Source organism: Acinonyx jubatus, chromosome A1 (assembly GCF_027475565.1).
Source record: "Acinonyx jubatus isolate Ajub_Pintada_27869175 chromosome A1, VMU_Ajub_asm_v1.0, whole genome shotgun sequence".
Lineage (NCBI taxonomy): Eukaryota > Metazoa > Chordata > Mammalia > Carnivora > Felidae > Acinonyx > Acinonyx jubatus.
Window position 1 is genome coordinate 3293657 of NC_069380.1, and position 16226 is coordinate 3309882.

The 16226-nt window shown below is 37.4% G+C and overlaps 1 long non-coding RNA gene across 1 annotated transcript in view; it reads left to right on the forward strand.

Moving 5' to 3' along the window:
- The first annotated feature begins 258 nt into the window (after positions 1-258).
- The window catches only part of LOC113601151 (uncharacterized), a 28641-nt gene continuing 12673 nt past the window's right edge, over positions 259-16226 (forward strand). Inside the window, exons 1-2 of the long non-coding RNA XR_008293349.1 lie at positions 259-512; positions 4464-4561. This is a non-coding gene — a long non-coding RNA (uncharacterized LOC113601151). The remainder of the gene's footprint in view (positions 513-4463; positions 4562-16226) is intronic.

Sequence of the window (16226 nt, forward strand, 5' to 3'; positions counted from 1 at the left end):
CATCACCCGCTTTCCCCATCAACCCTCAGTTTGTTCTCAGTATTTAAGTCTCTTATGGTTTGCCTCCCTCCCTGCCTGTGACTTGTTTTTTTCCCTCCCCCTCCCCCATGGTCTTCTGTTAAGATTTTCAGGATCCACAATGAGTGAAAATATATGGTATCTATCTTTCTCTGCCTGACTTATTTCACTTAGCATAATACCCTCCAGTACCATCCACGTTGCTGCAAATGGCCGGATTTCATTCTTTCTCATTGCCAAGTAGTATTCCATTGTATACACAAACCACATAGAGTCTTGACGCCAAGATTCCTCTTAGCCCCGCCCACATCACAGAGACTACAATGGCCACGAGTTCCAGCAGGGGGGTTTCAACCACCTGAGCGGCACATCTTTGTAATCAGGGAAACAGCAGTGTACAAGACACTTTGAAAATCTTTTCACTAGCTCTGGATTTAGGAGTCTCACTTCCATATTAAGATATACACGAAACTCTCCTGCCTCCTGACCTCAAGGTACTGGAAGTACCTTGAATTTGACTCATACTGAAAGTAATCTCTTGCTCAGTGGCCTTTTTCTATCACCAATAAGCTTCTGTTTGCCCTTCCTGGAACAGATCTCGATTTTGACTACTTTTTAGATATTGGCTATTAATGCATATGTAGATGGCACTACAGCCTATTTGTTAACCTCAAACCAATGGTTTATATTTCTCTAAAATGAGAGAGATGGTGATGAGCTTTTTCCTTAAATTCCGGATAGCAATAAATTATTGACCTTTTTTGTTTTTTGTTTTTAACTTCATGATCCTGTTAATCACTGACAGTTGAATAAATGCCTCTAAAAACCTACCCCTTAATAGATTTGCATTTTTTTAAGACACATCTTTTTCTGCCCTCTATTTTTAATGGGTTTTTCCTTTCCTTTCTTTTTGTTTTTAATGTTTATTTATTTTTGAGACAGAGACAGAGCATGAACGGGGGAAGGGCAGAGAGAGAGAGAGACACAGAATCGGAAGCAGGCTCCAGGCTCTGAGCCATCAGCCCAGAGCCCCACGAGGGGCTCAAACTCACGGACCGTGAGATGGTGACCTGAGCTGAAGTCAGACGCTTAACCGACTGAGCCACCCAGGTGCCCCTTCCTTTCTTTTCTAACTTTAAATTTCTTTAAAAAAAAAATTTAATGTTTATTTTATTTTATTTTATTTTATTTTATTTTATTTTATTTTTGAGAGAGAGACAGAGCGTGAGTGGGGAAGGGACAGAGAGAGAAGGAGACACAGAATCTGAAACAGGCTCCAGGCTCCGAGCTGTCAGCACAGAGCCAGACGCAGTACCGAACTCAGGAACTGTGACATCGTGACCTGAGCCGAAGTCGGAAACTTAACCCACTGAGCCACCCAGGCGCCCCAACTTTACATTTCTTTAAAATCTCGGCATAAGTCAGGACGCCTGAGTGGCTTAGTCGATTAAGTTTCTGACTTAGGCTCAGGTCATGATCTCACGGTTCTTGAGTTCGAGCCCCACTTAGGTGCTCTCTACTGTCAGCACAGAGCCTGCTTCTGGCCCTCTGTCTCCCTTTCTCTGCCCCTCCCTTGCTTGTGAGCCTGCACTCTCTCTCTCTCTTATAAATAAATAAATAAATAAATAAATAAATAAATAAATATTTTAAAAAAATAAAATAAAATATCAACATAAGTCAATATTTCAAAAAATGATATTTAGGGTAAGTGACATTTTAACAGTCATTGTTTTGTCTTTGATCCAAATAATCTGTGTTTTCTTTGTTTTCCCTTTTGCCTATAATCCTTCCACATGGTTCAGTCCTCCAATCATGAAAGTGCATGGGTGCGCGGGTGTCTCTGATGGGTGTAAGTGATGGACAGGAAAGGCCCAGGGGGTCGGTGGGGGAGAGGAGACGGCTGCTTTACCATAATACAATAACACACTATGGGTCTATGCTTTCTTGAAACTATTCCAATTAAGGTTTCGTACTCACCCACCATACTCTGGAATCACCAAATCTCCCCCCAAATCTTCCTGTGGCCCATCCAGTAATTAATAGAAATCCTCACTACTCACCTTCTCAGCAATATTTGACCAAGTTGATCACATTTCCCTTTAAAAATGTGATGACTCAGTTTATAGGACACCTTACTTTCCTGGTGACTTTTTTGCAGTCACCTTTGCTACTCAAGATTCAGACCTATTATTTTGTCCCATCATATTTATTTTGCAGGTGATCTCATGCAATCTTATGCTTTCGATATCAACCATTCACTGATGCATCTCAGATTCTTATGTCTAGCCTTAGCCTTGAGCCTGAGACCCACTCTTAAATATACAACTTTCTACTGAACATCTTCGCTTAGATGTTTTGAATTTAATACATCCAATACTGATTCTTGATTTTCCTCCTTAATCTGCTCCTCCAATTTTTTTGTGTTTTAGTAAATAACAGTTTATGCAGTTGTTTGAACACGTAGCAATCACTTTTTGTTCACTCTTTCATCAATATTTCATCCCCAAAGCACATCTACCTAACTGATAAGAAGATGCTGACAATGTCAAACTGATAATTGTCTTAGCTCAGGCTGTCACAACAAAGTGTCAAAGACTTGGGGTCCGAAACAATAGAAGCTAACTTTCTCATAGTTCTGGAGGCTGGATTCGAGGAGCTGGTAACATAGGTTCATCCTGCAGTCTTTTTTCTTGGGCTGTAGGTAGCTGCCATCTTGCTATATGCCCACGTGACACACATCTTTCTTTCTGCATAGATGAGAAAAAGAGCAAGCTCTCTGGTATTTCTTTGTATAAACACTTAACCTAATGACAACCCCACTCTCATGACCTCTCCTAAACTTAACTACCTCCCAAAGGCCCTACTTCCAAATATCATCACATTGGAGATCGTCATCATATGAATTTGTGGGGACACAAACATTAATACAATATAGTCACATATGAGTCTCACGACCACCATTGAGTTTCAGTGCCTCCTTTGCGACACCCTAGATCAAACATCATCATCTCTCTCCCGAGTGCAGTGACACCCTAATTGGATTCTCATATGTCCCTGTGGCTACTTTACAGACTACTTTCCATAAAGCGTTCAGAGAAATCTTTTAAATTAATTGTACGTTTTAATAGGCGATTCTGGTACAGGGTAGCCTCCAGAACATTTGGTTTTGTCAATAGCCATGTTTTTTCTCTCATCACGAGGACCACAAATTAGAGAGTCTGAGAGCTTAGAGGCACACGTCTGTTTGTCATTCGGAGGTGCAATGAGGCCTTCTTTGAACTGTTCTTAAAAGTCTAGGTCATCCTATTCCAACTCCCTGTGAGGTGCTAAAGCTGTATAATAAAACGTTGATCTGCTCTGCTGGGGGAAAAAAACAATGGATAATATTGCTGGCCATATCTTACCACAAAACAGAGTCATTAAACTTGCAGCTTAGTAAAATTCATGGAAAATTTAAGTCTTAAAAAACAGCAATACTAAAAGCTAAACAAACAAGAAATATTGAGGTATAAATGTCACAAAATATGATCAAGATCTGTACCCTTGAAAACTAAAAATACCAATGAAAGAATTTGCAGAATATGTAAACAAATATAGAAATGTACTGTATATATCCAACAGTCCCTCCTTATTTGTCCCCAAAAACCACAGACCTAGGCAACATTTCACATAAATGGAACCATGCTGTATGTGGTCTCTTGTGACCGATTTCTTTCATTTAGCATAATGTTTTCAAGGTTCCTCCATATAGCATGTACCATGTACCAATATTTCTTTCCTCTTTCTTGGCAAATAATATTCCATTATATGAAAATACCTTGTTTATTTACCACTTGATATATATTGGGGTTGTTTCCACATTTTGGCTATTATAAGTCCTAGTATAAGCATTCACGTTTGTGTAGATATATGTTTATATTTCCATATCTTGATTATAGCCTGGATGGGTATATAGTAGCATATTGTTGTGGTTTTGGTATGCATTTCCCGAATGACTAATAATGGTGAGCTTCTTCTTAAGTGCTTATTGCCCATTTGCACATGTTTGGAGAAATATTTACTTAGGTCTTTGGGTTATTGTGCAATTGCTTCATTTTTCGGTAATTGGTAGAGTTCTTTATGCATTGTAGATATAAGTCTTTCAGCATACATGACTTGCAAATATTTTTCATTCTCGGTGTTTTCTTTTCACTCTCTCGATAGTATTCTTTGAAACACAAAAGTTCTAAATTTTGATAAAAGACAATTTTTCTATTTCTTTTTTGTCGCTTGTATTTCTGGTATTATATCAAAGAAAACTTTGCCTAACTCAATGTCACAAAGATTGATCCTATCTTTTCTTGTAGGAGTTTCATAGTTTTAGCTTTGCATTCAGATATATGACCTATTTTGAGTTAATTTTTGTGTATGGTGTGAACTTGGGATTCAACTTCATTCTTTTGCAGGTGGATGTTCAGTTGGCCCAAGCCAATTGTTGGAAAGATTGTTCTTTCCCTCCTTGAATCTTCTTGGAACCATTGTCACAAGTCAACCAAGCATAAATGTAAGTTAAGGTTTATTTGTTGACTCTCAATTCTATTCCATCGATCCATATTTCTAGCTTTACACCAGTAACATACTCTCTTGAAAACTGTTGCTTTGTCATAAGTTTTGAAATCAGAAAGTGTGAAACCTTCATTTTTGTTCTTTCTTAGTTTGTTTTGGCTATTCTGGGTTCTTTCCCTTTTTACAAAATTTTATTTGAGAGAGAGAGAGAGTTAGTGAAAGTGGGGAAGAGGGGCAGAGGAAGAGAGAGAGAGAAGGTTCCATGCTCAGTTCAGAGCTAGACCCAGGGCTTGATCCCACAAGCCGTTATCCATTATTCCATTATCTGGGATAATGGCCTGAGCCAAAATCAAGAGTCTGAAGCTCAACCAACTAGGCCACCCAAGCGCCCCAGCTTCCTTCCTTTTCTATATGAAATCTAGGTTCAGCTTGTCAGATTCTGCAAAAATCCTGGCTGGTATTTCGTTAAGAATTATGATGAATCTGTATATCAATTTAGAGAACATTGCCATCTGAGCAATAGTAAGTCTTTTGATCTATGAACATGGGCTATCTTTCCATTTATTTAGGTTTTCTTTAATTTTTCAGCAATACTTTGCAGCTTTCAGAGGATAAATTTTTCACTCCTTTGGATAATTTTATCTTAAAATAAATTTCAGAAACAAAATACCTAAGAAAAAGAAATAAAGTATTTTATACCATTAATGCTATTATAAATAGAATTGTTTTCTTATTTTAATTTTCAGATCTTTTATTGTTGGTTTAGAGAAATACAATTGATCTTTGTATTCCAATATTGTACCCTGTAATGTTACTAATTTGTTTATTAGTTCTATGATTTTTGTGAATTCCTTGGGATTTTCTATATACAAGATCATGTCAACTATGGAGTAGAGATAGTTTTGCTTCTTCCTTTCTGATTGGGATGACTTATTTTCTTTGTCTTTTTGTCCAGCTAGAATCTTTTGTAGGAGCTGGAATAGAAGTGGTGAGAACAGACATCATTGTATTGTTTCTTATCTTAGGGGGAAGCATTGAGTCTTTCACAAAAAGATGTTTGCTGTGGGCTTTTCATAGATGCCCACAGGTTAAATTTGAATTTATCAGGTTAAATTCATGTTTATTGAGATGATAGTGTTTTTGTTATTATCCTATTGACAAGATAGATTAATTTATTTTCAGATATAAAAACACCTTGCATTCTTGGGATTAATGTCACTTTGTCATGGTGTGTAATACTTTTTATATGTTAGTAGATTAAATTTGTTTGTATTTTGCTGAGGATTTTTTGCATCTATATTAATAAGTGATATTGTCTACAGTTCTTTTGTTTAATGTCTTTGCCTGATTTAGATATCAGGAGAATATTGACCTCATAGAATGAGGTAGGAAGGGTTTCAATTCTTTATTATTATTATTTTTTATTTTTTTAATGTTTATTTATTTTTGAGAGAGAGAAAGACAGAGCATGAGCAGGGGAGGGACAAAGAGTGAGAGAGGGAGCCATAGATTCTGAAGCAGGCTCTGGGCTCTGAGCTGTCAGCACAGAGCCCGACACGGGGCTCAAACCCACGACCTGTGAGATCATGACCTGAAGTCGGACGCTCAACCGACTGGGCCACCAAGACGCCCCTCAATTCTTTATTTTTTGAGCCTCTGTAAAGAATTGGTATTAATTCTTCTTTAAAAGTTTCATAGAATTCACCAGTGAAACCATTTGATACTGGGCTTTTCTTTGTGTGAAGTCTTTTGACTGTTAATTCAATTCTTGTTACACTTGCTTAGTTGTTATACTTTCCTTGTTATTCAGGGTTTTTATTTCTTCTTGAGTCAGTTTTTATAATGTGTTTCTTGTAGGAATCTTTCCATTTCATCTAATTTATCCAATTTGTTTGCCTACCATTGTTCATAGTATTTTTTATCATCATGTTTCTCTAATGTCTGTATTGATGTCTCCTATTTCATTCCTGATTTTAGTAGTTTGAATTTTCTTTTCTTTCTTTTTTTTTTTTTTTTTTTTTTTTTGGTCAATCTAGCTGAAGGTTTGTCAATTTCGTCAATCTTCGTGAAGAACCAACTTCTGGTTTCATTGATTTATCTATTAATTTTCTATCTTGAATTTCATTTATTGATGCTTTAACCATTATCATTGCCTTCCTTCTTCTTTCCTAGGATGTTTTTTGGTATTTTTCTAGTATCTTAAGATAGAAATTTAGGTTATTGATTTGAGATGTTTCACGTATATACACGTATGCCTTTACACCTATAAATTCCCTTCTGAACTCTGCTTTAGCTGCATCCCAATGTTTGGCATGTTGTGTCTTTATTTTCATGTATCTCAAAGTATTTTCCAACTTCCCTTATTTTTTTTTCTTTGATTCATTTATTATTTAGGAATATGCTATTTAATTTTTATATGTTTGTGAATTTTCCAAATTTCTTTCTGCTATAAATTTCTAATGTTATTCTATTGTGGTCAGAGAACATATTTTGTATGATTTCAATCCTTGTAAACTTAATGAGTTGTTTTATGGTCTACTATATAGTCAATCCTGTAATTCTATGTGCACTTGAGAACAGTGTGTATTGTGCTGTTGGGTGCAGTGTTCTATAGATTTCTGTTAAGTTTGGTTTATAGATAGTGTTGTGCACATGTTCTATTTCCCTGTTGATGTGCTTAGTTTTTCTATCCATTATTCAAGTCTCCAACTATTATATGACATTATCAGTTTTTCTCTTTACTCAGACTTTTTCATATATTTTGAGGATTTGGTAATAGGTGAATATAACATTATAATTGTTATCTTTTCCTTATAGATTTTTAGCTTTCATCACTATAAAATGTACCTTTTCGTCCCTTCTATCCGTTTATTTTCAACCTATTTGTCTTCTAATGTAAAGTGTATACAGCACAAGTTAGATCTTATATTTTCTAAACTGAGTCTGACAATCTTTGCCTTTTCATTCAATTTTTTCATTCATTCGCATTAATTTTTTTAAATGTTTATTCATGAGAGAGAGAGAGAGAGAGAGAGAGCAGGAGAGGAGCAGAGAGAGATGGAGACACAGAATCCAAAGCAGGCTCCAGGCCCCAAGCTGTCAGCACAGAGCCAGATGCGGGGCTCGAACTCACAAACCAGGAAGGGATCATGACCTGAGCTGAAGTCAGATGCTTAGCCTATTGAGCCACCCAGGTGCCCCTCAATTTATTCACATTTAATGTTATTATTGATATAGTTGCATTTACTTTTCACATCTTACTTTTCGTTTGCTATGTGTGTCATGTTTTTTTATTCCTATTTTTTCCTTTCCCACTTTCTTTTACATTAATGGATATTTTCTAGGGTAACGTACTAATTCCTTTAATTATTTTTCAATCTGCATTTTTTTTGGTTATTTCATGAGTAGTTGTTCCATGGCTTACAATATACTTCCTAATTAATTAATATTAAATTCAGGCTTCCACTAATTTAATTCCAGTATGTTATAGAAACATTACTTCTCTGTACTTCTATTAACTCATCCTATTTTCTGTGCTATCATTTATTCATAACATCTGTGTATGTTAAAGGCCCAAATATGCATTGGTATAATTATTAACTTGAATAATTGTATTCCCTTCAGGGAAAGAGAGCAAGCATATGTGTATAGAGTTTGTTGTATTAACCTTGTTATTTTCCATTTGTTCCTGTAATTTCACTACACCGTGTTGTGTCATTCCCTTTAACACAGCTTTCCTCCCACCCATCTGTTTTGTACTGTTATTGTCAAGATGTTACATATCTGTATTTTAGACGTCCAATTCCATACATATTACTTGACGTTACTGCTTTTGAAATAAGTTAATAGAATAAGTTTTAGAATTACCTTAGTGATTACCATTGGCTGAACTCTTTGCTTTTCATGTAGATTTGAATTATCCTATGGGGCCTCTTGCTTTCAGCTTAAAGAGCTTGCTTGATAAAGTGATATGCTTCCAATAAATTCTTCGAATTTTTGTTTCTGGAGAGAGAGCACTGTCAGGTTTCTAGGTACCACTGCCAGACAGGCTTAGATAAATAACCCCAGATCCACTGAGGGTACCAAAGGAAGCATAACCATTAAGGACGATGCAGCCCCGCATACGAAAGGCAGAAAAACAACCCAGAAGAAAGATAGGTAAAACAGAGAGGGGAAGGTAATCTACAAACTAAAATCTGAGAAATGGTAAACGTTGGGCAAACAGGTGAATGTCGATGTAAAAGTAATACGTGTGTGCTGATGGGACGGGGTGTTTGCTGAGGTCATTTATATCCAGCAGAATGAATCTGGAAGAATCAGTGGGACATAGGCTACCAGACAGTATTTGTAAAGGTGAACAGGAGTCTGCATCCTAAAACCACCCCAGTAGGAACAGCAAAGTCAGCAATATGATGTCATTTGTAAATCCCTTCAAATCATTTTCCTGGTCAATGCGACACTATTTTTGTCACTTTGTTGTTTTACGTAAAGGAATGACAGATATTTGAGCTTAATCATCTAGCTACTGAGAGGTCTATAACACATGAGGTGTTGCTTTAGGCTTTTTATCTTCACCTATCAGGTATTTACGCCAATCTAAGCAGTCTTCTGAGCGAATGAATCTAACCCATCAGACACGGGTGTGTCAGAGGGCAGGGAGGGAAAGAGGCGCGCGAGAGATGGCAGTTACGGACAACTTCAAAGTTGTTGGCATAAACGAAGGAGTGGCTGAATGTGACAATTACTGGAATTGGGACACTGGAGAGGACAAAGAAAATCATATCGGGAGAAGAAAAATCTGTCCAGAGTCCATTCAGACTGTTTTGAGAATTTACTGAAATAAATAGTAACGCAAAGGGGCCTAATCCAAATATTGATGGTGATGATTGATTGCTACCTTGCAGCCATGGGCTTCCCCCTGTACAAATATTTTGAAACCACTTCTATTATGTTCAACTTCATATTAAACACTGCCAAAATGTTTCTAGCTGTCTAGCCTATGTTTTGGCCCTAAATATAAATGTGAATGCTAATTCTTTTATACTCCTTGGCATCTCAGTCTTCAGTATTTTCTCATTTCACTGGGATAAACATAGCCGAGTGTTTTCTTCCAAAATACATCTATAGCACATCCAAGGGTTTTCCTACCGACATATTCCCAGAACACTGAGCAAAAACTAAAAGACGGAGTATAAACAAAAGCATCTCTATTTATAAAAATTGAACTTGAGATTGAACAGAGGAAGAATGAGTCAACACCACTCGCCATCAACAGATGTTAGAGGTCACCGGGGTTGTTGTTGTTGTTGTTTGGTAAGCTCTGTCAGTTGTTGTTTTTAACTTTAGTGATCATGAGATTCACCTGGTGGGCTTCCTACATGAAGATTTCCTAGGACACCCAGAAAATCTGATTCAATAACTGAATAAATCCCAGGGAACTGCCTTGTTAGCAATAATCAGAAACTAATGGTGAGATGGTGTTGCCCGTGGATCACACGGGGAGAAACCGTCCATCATTTTGGTCGTTCATATTTGGCATGCTTTCTTTCCCTCTTTCTGCCTACTTTTGAAGATGACAACTGTCGGTAAGATTAAGCACACCGCGATGCCTAATGCCACAGCTGTGCAAGGGTACTCGCCTTCGCTGCATGTCTGTAGATGCCAGACTCCTCCTGCTGTTGTCACTGGTCCCACGGAACACTCTAGAGCTGCCTTGAGGCTAACACAGCTGCCTCACAGAGAAAGGAACTGAGAAATGTTTCTAATTAGACAAATCTGATGACCAGTTATTTTGAAAACATTTCAGAAGCTGTTAACCAGAGGACATGTACAGATTTAAATTTGACTTGATGATCTGTGTTCAGGGGAGTGTATGTCAAAGCCACATATTACATAATTGCTTGAGATTTCCTGCCGTGTCATTCAGCTATGTCTTCCTTGTAGAAGGCTTTTCTGGAGAAAAAATATTGTCACGACCTCAATTTCCCTTTGTCTTATGCCTTATTGGTGGAGCGCTCTAAAGGTTATAGGTATCGGAATTACAGAATTGGGATTGTGTGAGAAGAAACACATTAGCCTTGGGAGATTGCAAGCATTGGACGTGTCCTAAGATTTGAAGATGTATCTGAGCTGTTATGTTGGAACTCTCCAACCCACCGGAAGTAGGAGTAGATAGTAACTTCTGGAAAATTTTAAAAACCATCAACTTATGATCAAATGGGCTTTACAAACCATCTTTCGGAGTTTAGCTTCCTTTTTATTGAATGTAAGTGCTTCCTGAAAATTGATATGTGTTGCAGCTTTCTTGGGTGACACGGGACACAGCTAATTAGAGTTCTGAGGGGAGATAGTCATGACTCTGACTTTAAAAAGATGATACTCACCATCTTTTCTTCGGTGGAAATGGGAGGAGGAATTCCTAGAGCTAGGAGGGAACATTCACAATCATTTCGAGAATACTGGGAAAGTAGCTAATAATTCTTTTTCTTTTTTTTTTCAGTTTTATTAAGCTACAATTGACAAATGAGATTGTAAGATATTTAAAGTGTACGATGTCTTCTTTGTCCATTCATCTACCAATGGACACGTATTTACATACATCAGTCAGCCATAAAAAAGAATGAGATCTTGCCATTTGTGGACAAGGATGGACCCAGAGGGTATTGTGCTAAATGAAAGAAGTCGGACAGAGAAATTCCATATGATTTCACTTATATGTGGAATCTAAAAAAAAAAACCAAAAAACAAATGAACAAACAAACACAGAATCAGAATCATAAATAGAACAAATACCAGAGGGGAGGGGGTTGGGAAGATGGGCAAAATAAGTGAAGGAGTTTAAGAATTCCAGTTATAAAATAACTTCCAGTTATAAAATAAATGAGTCATGGGAATAAAAAGTACAGAATGGGAAATGCAGTAAATGATGTCGTAATAATATTGTATGGTGACAGATGGCAATTAATTACTTACCCTGGGGAGCATAGCTTAGTGTATAGAATTGTTGAATCCCTCTGATTCTAATCACTGTGCTCTAATCACTCTGAAACTAATATAACATTGCATGTGAATTAGATACTTCAATAAAATAAAAGAATAGATAATAAAAATTTAAAAATAAAGTATATACCGCGACAACTTGATGTTATGTATACGTTGTGTGCACATACATACACATTCCTTTCAGAGAAAGGTTTTTAAGCGTCAAGGGTTTGTCTTGTTTATTATTATTTTGGTACTCTGGTGTGTAGTTGATATTCAATAAATAATGAGTGAATTAAATTTCCTAATTATTAGATTATTTTGATTGCCCTTCTCTATGAAAATATTTCTATGTGTTCATCATTTATCTTATATTTGAGGTTACTCTGAGTGCTGCAACATATCATTTTTTTAATCAATGTTTTTTTTTAAATATACATTCTAGTCCTTCTCGAGCTCCCTTTCTAGCTGGGACTAGGATAGGATCTAGATGGAGAGAAAAGCAATACATAAGATAAGCAGCGAATTTCATGTTATGGTAGAAAGTGGTCAATAGTATGGATGAGGAAAAGAATACAGGGGAATCCAGTGAGGGGAGCCAAAAGCACCAGGCTGAGGAAAAATGAGGAAGCAAAGACTTGAAGGAAGTGAAGGAATTAGCCATGAGCCATGTGAGGGAAGGACATTCAAGGAAGAGGGATTTGCTGATGTAAAAGCTCCAATGTAGCAGGGTACCTGGTGTTTCAGGAGGAGTGATGAGGCCAGTGCAGCTGAGCAGGGTAGAGTGGGGGAATAGTAGGATTCTGGGGCGTATCATTCAGGGTCCTGCAGAATTGGCGTGTGTTTTTTTCCCCCTCAAATCCCTGAGAACTCTACGTTTCTGTGCTTCACCCCGGCTGCTCTGCCAAGAATAGACTGTAAAAGCAGATTGACCAGTTGTGAAGTTACTGCCATATTCCAGGTGAGATGTGATGGGGACTGTCCCGTAGGTAGGCGTAGAGGCACCAGCATGAAATGGTCAGGATCTTTGCTTTTGGCCATGACGGTTAAGTTTTGATCAGCCTAACCATAGTGGAACATTATCAAAAGATGATAAAATTGAAACCACAGCCACAATCTTCCGAAGGCCCCAGAGAACGGCCAAGGTACCTATAACTTGAGTGACCAAGAAGCTTAGAGCAGGAAAATGGCATTGAGGTGAGTCTACTGGGGCTCACCGCTTCTCTCATCCAGCTACCTGTCAATATCTAAGGATGAGAGTCTGAGAGGATAAGGTGAGAGCAGTGAGGACATTTCAGAACTGCAGAAATTCCACAGATATGGGGAGACGAAGGTTGAAATCTAGAGGTACCAAGGCAGCCCGGATTTGAGAACGGTAAAGCCAGACAAAAAGGTAATCGCAGAAAGCCAAGTCTGTTATTTTTCATGGAAGCACTTGCTGATTCTTAAGTTAGATGGGGGTGAGGGGAGATGGCAGGTGAGAAGCCAAGGAGTCAAGCAGAACTAAGGTGACAATTCCATGCAAATCAAAGCATGTAATTCAGCATTTGGCTGAGAATGCAAACACCAAAGTTCAGGACAAGATAAAGAGGAGGGGTCATGTAACACTGTGGGGCTTTCAGATTGTTAGGGAAAAATCTGTTATATGATGGCCAACAGGACTGACAAGGGAATTTCAGTCCCTGCCTGAAGACTTCCCTTCTGGGTTCTTGTTCCCACCCTGCTTGCCTCAGGTGCCAAATTACTACTAATGATGAATGCAGAAGTAACAGACTATAAATTGTCCCTTCTGTTGATGCTCTGGGCTCAGACCTCTAGAGAATGATCTCCTCTGATCCCACCCATGTAAAATAAACCTCCTGCCTTCCAAGATCTCCGAGTGCCACTTGGTTCTTCTCCCGGGTGATCCAGACCAGTTTCCATAACAAGATGAGTTCCATGAAAGACTGTTTTCTAGGAGAAAGGCAAAATAAGAAATAGATTATCCTTCCCTGAGATAGAAACCCAGTTTGAAACATCTATCTTGGAATGGGTCAAGTTCATCTGAACTTAGAATAGGAATTCTAAGTATCTTCCAGATCAAAGGAAATAAGCCCTAGATGAAGGATAATATCTGTGAAGTCTTTACATATGTAGACACAGTATCCTCCATTCAGTAATGTATCATCAAGCTCTTAGGAGATAAAACCAGGTAATCAAAAACAAAGAGAAAAAATAGACACTAGCAGCAGCTCCACAGGTGATGGAGTTGTTGGATTAATTTGTTCAAGTAAATAGATGACAAGCTGGAAGTTTTTATCAGATGATGCGGATATATTCAATCAATCAAATGGAAATTATAGAGCTATAAAATAAAATCACTGAAAACAGCAACTCAATAAACAGTCTCAGCATCAGGTCAGACCCAGGACAGAGGGCAAGGAAGCTGGAGGATAGATCTTGGAGAAAAGACTCCCTTATGAAGGATAGAAAGAAACTTTAAAAATGAAAAGAAAAACAGTATAGAAAGTACATAGAAGATATTGTGAAGGATCTAAAATGTATCTATTCTCAGTTCCAGAGAGAGAGGCCATGGAATAGAAACAATATTTGAGAACAGAAGAGCTGAGAATTTTTTAAACTGATAAAAGACACAAGTCAAAGATTAAAGAAAAACTATGGAGTTAAGTTAAAAAGCAAGTTAAGTTAAAAAGGAAAAAAAAAGCACACATATCTGCACATCAGCAGCATAATAAACCTGCTAAAAGACAAAGAGGAAATTTGCAATCATCCAAAGAAAAATAGACCTATTACATTAAAAGGAGTGACTGAGAGCTGAGTTCTCAATAGAAATAATCTAAGCATAAAGAAAAGGAAATGGCAACTTTAACATGCTGAAAGAAAATAATCGTCAATCCAGAATCCTTTATTTAGGAAAAAAACCTGAAAATGAAGTCCTTTACACACACAGAAGTTGGTATGATGTATTGCCCTCAGACCTACGATGAAAGACAGAATCAGGGAGGTCTTCAAGCAATAGGATGATGGTGGAAACACGGGAACAGAGAAAGGAATGAAGAACAATGAAAAAAAGTGAATATATTAGTAAATCTAAATGATGATTTGTCTCCACAAAGATAATAATAATGTCATAGACTTGAAAATATAGGTACAATGAAAGTACATGATATTAGTAATACTAAAGTAGAAAGAGGCTGATGGAATTCATCCTTTGCATTGATGAAGAAGTGATAAACATTATTTAGAGCAGCCTTATTCCATTTAGGATTTATGTTTAAATCTGTAGAGTAATATACTAATAAAACTATAGACAAGAAAAATGAAATAAAGAACAGAATCATAAATATTTGATTGACTTAAGTAATTCAACAGAGTAATAAAAAAGCAAAGAGTAGAGGATAACGAGTAAATATTTTATAGATGTAAGATTAAGTAAATGCTTCAATTAAAAGGCAAGGGTTTACAATTTTTTAAACTCTCCAATATCTGCCGTTTATCAGAGATAAGCTTTAAATATAGGTTAAAAGTTAAAGGATGTAAATGATACAACATAAAGACTAACCAAAACAAGCTTTAATGACTGTGCTAATGCCAGACAAGGCTGAATCTAAGGTGAGAAGCAGTATCAGAGACATTTCATGAGGATGAAATGGTCCGTCTACTGGTAGATACAATTCTGAATTTGTTTGAAGCTAATAAGATAACCTTAAAATACATAAAGTAAAAACTGAAGAAACTGAAAAGAGAAATGGAGAAGTCCACAATCATAGTCTTTATCACCCTACTCTTGTTAATGAAACAGACAAAAAAAAGATCATACATAGAATATTTGAATAGCACATGCAACACATTTGACCTAATTCATACATCTGGAACACTGCACTTAACTTGTCAATGCACTTGAGATATACACTGCAATGGGCCCTATTCTGGGCCTTAACGCAAGTGTCACCAAATTTCAAACTATTGAAATCATACAGAACATGTCCCATCCTCCTCCTCGCCAAGGACTATGCACACAGGACTGCGACTGCTGGGAAGGAGCCCCCTTTCCTGGTTGGTACGAAGGCATTGGACAGGTGGCTCTGGGAAACTTGAAGGGAAAACGAAGGAACACAGGTAATTCTGAAAGTATTCTTAAAGCATAAAAGCACCAAGCAAACTGGGTTGACTACCAAAAAAAAAAAAAAATCAGATACTCATGTTCCTATGAGTCCTTGTTAGTGAAGCTGAGGACGAGTTGTCTGCAAATGCCAGACATGTCAGGCAGACAAGAAAATAATTAGGGAAGCTGTCCTGCAACCACAGGGACTGAAAATGAGCAAACATTGTATGTGTCTGTAGAACCACCGGAAGTATGGTAGTTGAGGAAAAGTAAATGTTATATCGAGGGTGCAGAGAATGTGCTGATTGCTTCATCTGTAATACTTGAGAGACAAAGATTCTAGGTCATATCATGCCCAAAATTCCCGTAAGAGAAGTACAAGGCTGGGCATTAAGAGAAATAATATTGTTGTCTGAAGTTGGGTGATAGAAAAAAAATGAAAAGAGAGAAAAAAGAAATGAGATCACTTGGGGCACCTCGGTGGCTCAGTGGGTTGAGCATCCGACTTCGGCTCAGGTCTTGATCTCATGGTTCGTGAGTTCGAGCCCCGCGTCAGGCTCTGTGCTGACAGTTCGGA